This window comes from Podarcis vaucheri (genome assembly GCF_965113315.1).
Source record: "Podarcis vaucheri genome assembly, chromosome: 17".
Lineage (NCBI taxonomy): Eukaryota > Metazoa > Chordata > Lepidosauria > Squamata > Lacertidae > Podarcis > Podarcis vaucheri.
This window is the reverse complement of record NC_138755.1, coordinates 6,422,957-6,429,628: the sequence shown is the minus strand read 5'-3', so window position 1 is coordinate 6,429,628 and position 6,672 is coordinate 6,422,957. Positions and strand designations below refer to the sequence as shown.

The window sequence follows — 6,672 nt, the reverse complement described above, 5'->3', positions numbered from 1 at the left end:
GAAGCGCAGATACGTGCATTGGAGCAAAATGTGACAAAACAATTTCACCCGAGAGCTGCGCATTAGTGCATCGGCCCAGCAAAAGACTAGAGAAGCATTTACTCAATGATAATTTTAAAAATCAAATGATTTCCTTCTCTCTCTTTTTCGGTGCCTTGTTTTCCTGTTCCCTTCTTTATCATTATGGCTAGGGCAAGTCAAGTAACCTTTATTGGCATCACATAAGAATACAGTGGTACCTCGCAAGACGAATGCCTCGCAAGACAAAAAACTCGCTAGACGAAAGGTTTTTCCGTTTTCGATTTGCCTCGCAAGACGAATTTCCCTATGGGCTTGCTTCGCAAGACGAAAACGTCTCGCGACTTTGTTTCCTTTGTCTAAAAACAAAGACATGTTTTGTTTATAAAGTTAATTTATTTTCCCTTCAATTTTTGAACTGCTCTTTACAAAATGTGTGACTTTAAAGAGCAGTTAATAAACTGTTGTTGTACCAAATTTGGCTTTGTTTGGACTTTTTTTGACCGTAAAGGTAAAGGTAAAGGTACCCCTGCCCGAACGGGCCAGTCTTGACATAGGAACGCATTAATTGAATTTCAATGCATTCCTATGGGGTTTCGTGATTCGCAAGACGAAAAATTCGCTAGACGACAAAACTTGCGGAACGAATTAATTTCGTCTTGCGGGGCACCACTGTATTCAGAATAGCTAGGCCAGTGCGATCTTGATGCCACCCCAACGGCACAGTCACCCGCCAAAGGGCAGAAGAGGCGAGCAATCCACCTCATCTCTGAGGGTTTCCAGCAAGGGCAGGATCCTGTAGCTTACTTCGGCGACAGAAAATCAAATAGAGGAACTTAGCCACTGTCTTGGTGAGCTCCTGGTCTCTCCCCTGTAATAAGAAGCGCATGACCTGTCTCTGGTTTCCATGTTGGAATACATCGATGGTCTAGAAATTGTTGGCAGAGATCATCATACATTTTTTATGGCTAGGGCCCTCAAGAGCTGGAGGTGGCCTGGGTCTCCCTGAACCTCTTGAGAGGGCCTGCCCAAAGCTACCCAGCAAGGTTGAGGCACAAATAAAGAAGCCAAGCCCAGTCTCAAATCTTCCATTCTTGGGCAAGGTGATAGAGTGGGTGGTTGCTGAACAACTCCAAGCACGCCTGGAGGATGCGGACCATTTGGATCCCTTCCAATCGGGATTCAGGCCTCACCATGGGACTGAAACTGCCTTGGTTGCACTGGTTGATGATCTCCGGCGGGCTAGGGACAAATGTAAGAGCTGTTTCCTAGTTCTGCTGGATCTCTCAGCGGCCTTTGACACCATCGACCATAACATCCTTCTGGACAGTCTAGAGGGACTGGGAGCTGGGAGCAGTGTTATACGGTGGTTCCGCTCCTTCCTCCTGGGCAGTGTTCAGAAAGTGGTGGTGGGGGATGAGTGTTCAGACTCCTGGGCTCTCACTTGTGGGGTGCCTCAGGGTTCTGTCCTATCCCCCATGCTTTTCAACATCTACATGCAGCCGCTGGGAGAGATCACCAGGGGGGTTGGGTTGGGTGTTCATCAGTATGCAAATGATACCCAGCTCTACCTCTCTTTTAAATCAGAATCAGTGAAGGCGGTGAAGGTCCTGTGTGAGTGCCTGGAGGCGGTTGGAGGATGGATAGCGACTAACAGATTGAGATTGAATCCTGACAAGACAGAAGTACTGTTTTGGGGGGACAGGGGGCGGGTGGGTGTGGGGGACTCTCTGGTCCTGAGTGGGGTAACTGTGCCCCTGAAGGACCAGGTGTGCAGCCTGGTAGTCATTTTGGACTCCCAGCTATCTATGGAGGGGCAGGTAAATTCTGAGTCCAGGGCAGCTACCAGCTCCATCTGGTATGCAGGCTGAGACCCTACCTGCCCGCAGACTGTCTTGCCAGAGTGGTGCATGCTCTAGTTATCTCCCGCTTAGACTACTGCCATGTGCTCTACGTAGGACTTCGAAGGTGACCCGAAAACTGCAATTAATCCAGAATGCGGCAGCTAAACTGGTGACTGGGAGTGGCCGCTGGGACCATATAACACCGGTCCTTATAGATCTGCATTGCCTCCCAGTACATTTCCGAGCACAATTCAAAGTGTTGGTGCTGACCTTTAAAGCCCTAAACGTCTTTGGCCCAGTAATATCTGAAGGAGCGTCTCTCCCCCCCCCCGGCCATCATTCAGCCCTGACACTGAGATCTAGCGCCGAGGGCCTTCTGGCAGTTCCCTCATTGCGAGAAGTGAGGGTACAGGGAGCCCGCCCTGTGGAATGCCCTCCCATCAGATGTCAAGGAAATAAGCAGCTATCCTATTTTTAAGACATCTGAAGGCAGCCGTTTAGGGAAGTTTTTAATATTTAATGCTGTATTGTTTTTAACACTCGATTGGGAGCCGCCCAGAGTGGCTGGGGAAACTCAGCCAGATGGGCGGGGTATAAATAATAAATAATAATAATAATAATAATAATAATAATAATTGGTAAAGATGAAGGCTGTGACCCAGACTGTGTTCATTTACAGCACACACACACACCCAATCCGGACAAACCTTTAGGAGTGGGAACAGAGGCACTCACACCTGATCTTCATCCCAGCAACTGAGAAGCATGATCTAGAGTTCAACACCACATCTGCAGCCAGGGAGAAACACTCAAGATATGAACCCGGGCTTATCAAGGATGTGGCCTGGGAAGAGTCTCAAGGGGCACTTTTGACCCCTGAGCACCTGAGATGCTCCACCCCTACACCGTTCTATTTAGATGGCTGGTCTTAACCTCTGAAGGCTTCAATGGTTTGAGCTACTTATGTGCCCACCTGCATATTTGCACCTGTACCATGATGTCCTCTTGGGATGGCCATCCCCTTAGATCCATGAGCTGGGTGACCATGGGGGGGGTGTTCTCCATGGTGGCCGCACAGACTTAGAACTCCTTCACTGTGAAGAACTGTGGCCGAGGGCTACACATCAGGGTCAGCAGGCCTTAAAAGACTTGTTTCGGATAGCCTTCCCCAAAATCATTTTTGTTCCGTTTACTAAATAGAGGCTGGGTAGATCTTATTCCATAAGTTTTCTGTAATGGTGGGTGTACACACTAATAATAATAATAATAATAATAATAATAATAATAATAATAATAATAATAATAATTGCAGTTTTGACTGAGGTAAACCACTTTGGATGGGCATTTGCCTAGAAAAGCAGTGCAGAAATATTTAAAAATAAAATAAATAAAACAAATTCCCTGATATTAAAATATGAAAGAGGGCACAAAAACAATGTACTCTTTCCCCCTGCCTCCTTTGCTGACTCGCAATGGATGTATGAGTGAATACGCTTGTTTGCATGTATAAATTACATGTGTGCACATGTACACAATTTTGAAAAACTATTTTGGAAGGTAGTGTACCTAAAAGGCAGTATGTGAGCATTTAAAATAAAACAAAAAACACATACATAAAAGCATTCAGACTGCCTCAATGGAAAGTCAGTCATTCTTTATTGAATTCCAAAATTATACAAATACTGTGTCCTTACATCCATTTCACATTTTGAATTTGTGTTCCCTCCTCCCTTAAATCCAAATCCCCCCCCTACCCCCAAGCAGAAACAGAGCCCTTGAGTCTACGTAAAAAACTTCCAGAGATTTTCAGACACGGGGAGAAGGGAAGGACAGAAAGTTAAGAGGTCACCTGGACGCGAGTGGGGAAGGTGCGTTTGTAGTGAGATATACGTATGAAGCTGGGAGAAAAATAAAGGCGGGGATCTGAACAGGTAAAGTGTGTGAGAGAGGCCTATCCCATCAATGGTACAAATGGATCCTCCATCCGGGTGATTGGCTCAGTACAGGTGGATGCTCTCAGCCAGGGGGCCTATCTAGCATTCTCCTTGCTTCTAACTAGACCTGGAAGAAGGCAGCAACTACTATCTAGGCCAGAGGTTTTCAACCTTTTTGTGTCTGCGGCTCCCTTGACCAACTACAGTGGTACCTCGGGTTAAGAACTGAAGGTCTGTTCTTAACCTGAAACTGTTGTTAACCTGAGGTACCACTTTAGCTAATGGGGCCTCCCACTGCCACCGCACCACAATTTCTGTTCTCATCCTGAAGCAAAGTTCTTAACCCAAGGTACTATTTCTGTGTTAGTGGAGTCTGTAACCTGAAGCATCTGTAACCTGAAGTGTCTGTAACCCAAGGTACCACTGTACGTTCTTTCTGTGGCACCCCTGTGAGGCTCAGGAGCCCAGTTCTGTCACCCCTTCCCTGCAGAGCTGGCAGCCTCTCACCCTTTTTCAAATACCCTCCCTTGTGGAGCGTTCCCTCAGCCTCCTCTCCCCTCTCCTTGGAAGACCTCTGGGCAGCCACTGCCACCGCCCTTGGTCTCTGAGCTACCCCATCTGCCCCAAAGAGAGGTGCCTCCTCACACTGCCCCACAGGGGCCTGGGAAGAGGGTGTCTCCAGCCTTAGTGGCTCAACAGAGACTGGCCAAAGGTGAACATGAGGCCAGCACCTTACCTGGGGAGGCAGCAGTGGATGCTGCCAGGTGGAAAGGCTCCCTTCAGCACCAGGCATTCAGCCTCCCATGCAGGCCTTTCACACAGCAAGCACAGGAAAGGCCAGCGCAGCCTCCCATTTCTCTGCCCATTCCCAACAGCAAGGTCTGGTGGACTGGCTGGCTGGGCTCCCTCTCCCGCTTGCTTGCTTACTCCAAAGCTGCCTTAGCTCCTGGCAACCAGCCCCCCTGGCCAGCTCCAGAGGCACCATTCGCCGGGGGAGCTTGCAACCAGGGCTGCTGCAACAAACAGCTGTGCAAGCCTTTTGGAGGCAGAGAAACAAGAGTAAGGTTACGATTTTTTCAATGAGTCCAAGGACACTTTTCAACTTCAGTGGATTTTGTATGGGGACTGATTTGTAAATCCAGGGACTGTCCCTGGGAAACAGAGATGTCTGGCAACCTTAAACAAGAGGGCATCAGAAGAGGGAGGGAAGGAAAGAGGGACGGAGGCTAGTGTTGCCTGACCACCATTCAAGGCACCCCAGGGTGCCACAGCACACTGGTTGAAAACCACTGGTCTAGACAACTGTGATAGGCTTCTTCTCTCCTCTGGTGTTTCAAAATGACCATCTGGTGGACTCAGCAATGGGATGGCGAACACCTCAAGGGCAAAATATACAGCACTCCTTGGGTGAAAAGAGACATGGGTTTCGGGAGGCCTCTAGGTCACCACTGGGCACCTAGAAGTAGCAGTGGCATGGCTTTTGAAGCGATGCAGGACATGTTCCGCAATAGATGTCAGATGAAACCAGGTAGACTATGTTGTGTGGACAAGTAGCTCCTCCTCGAGTGGGATGGACAGCAAGCAGCCATGGCTACTACTGGTTTCAGGAGAGGACACCACTTGTGTGGAAATCTTCATTTCAAAGTGTTCATTTCCAAAGCTCCCAGACGTTGTACAGTTTCAGGATTTCAAAGCTGAGTATACATACTAGCAAACATGCGTGTAGTAGATCAAGTACTGTAACAAGTTTCTGTTAAATAGGTCCACATGTTGAGGTCATCTGATAGGAACAGTACATACAACTAACCCGGCCCAAGGCATCCGTTTTATTGTGCATTCATGATTATTTGTGGTTGTACAGAATCAATACTGTGTGTGCCTGCAAAAGTTTTGGGGTGGTCACGCTGCTTCATTTCCAATCAGTGAGTATCCCGTAATTTCCTGCTGAAATCCCACAACTGTTTATACCACAACTGATGCGTTATGGGTTATTTGTGGCAAAAATGTGGTTGCGCTGGGCAAGCATCACGCAAGAAACTAAAGCAGGAAAAACCCGCCGTTAATGCCTTACTGTGTCAAGAGCATGCAACAGAACACACCTGCGATAAAACGCCCAAATGGAGGGGCTCTGGGTAGACAGAGGCAACCTGTGCACAAAGGAAGCGACAACAACACAAACTGGAAGGCAAACTCAGAAGAAAACCTCTAGCCAGAACACCCATTTGCTAAAGACTGCCCCAAATAAAAGTATATTGTGGTGGAGGTAAAATGGAGTATGACGGGTAGGGTGCCCACAAGAATCGACAATTCTTATCGCTGTATGAGAAGATCCATGAAAATTATAATTCTACTTAGAAGCTCTGTCCCCAGGGACGCTTTGCAGGTGGATCACAGAGTTGTGGGCTCTTGCAGATCTGTAAAGGAGTTTATGTGTAATCCTATGCAACCATACTTAGTAGTATGTCCCTTGGAACTAAATGAAGCTTACTTCACATGCACAAGACTACCCTGTTAACCTGGGAATGGCCAGTCTTTCATCATTAGAGTTCTTGTACAGTGGTACCTCTAGTTAAGAACGTAATTCGTTCTGAAGGTCCATTTTTAACCTGAAAGTGCTCTTAACCCAAGGTACCACTTTAGCTAATGGGGCCACACAATTTCTGTTCTCTGTTCTGTTCTTATCCTGAAGTAAATTTCTTAACCCGAGGTACTACTTCTGGGTTAGTGGAGTCTGTAACCTGAAGCGTTTGTAACCTGAAGCACCACTGTACTTTTAAAAAGTTGTGTAGGTATTTTGGCAGATATAGCTGTTGCGGCTTTTATAACATCTGAGTATGCAAGAAACCACTGATAAAAACCCCTCCTTCTGCAAGGCG

At 47.3% G+C, this 6,672-nt stretch overlaps 1 long non-coding RNA gene across 1 annotated transcript in view; it reads right to left on the bottom strand.

Moving 5' to 3' along the window:
- Positions 1–3,476: 3,476 nt before the first annotated feature.
- The window catches only part of LOC309522340, a 45,898-nt gene continuing 42,702 nt past the window's right edge, over positions 3,477–6,672 (bottom strand). Inside the window, exon 2 of the long non-coding RNA XR_014215047.1 lies at positions 3,477–4,034. This is a non-coding gene — a long non-coding RNA (uncharacterized lncRNA). The remainder of the gene's footprint in view (positions 4,035–6,672) is intronic.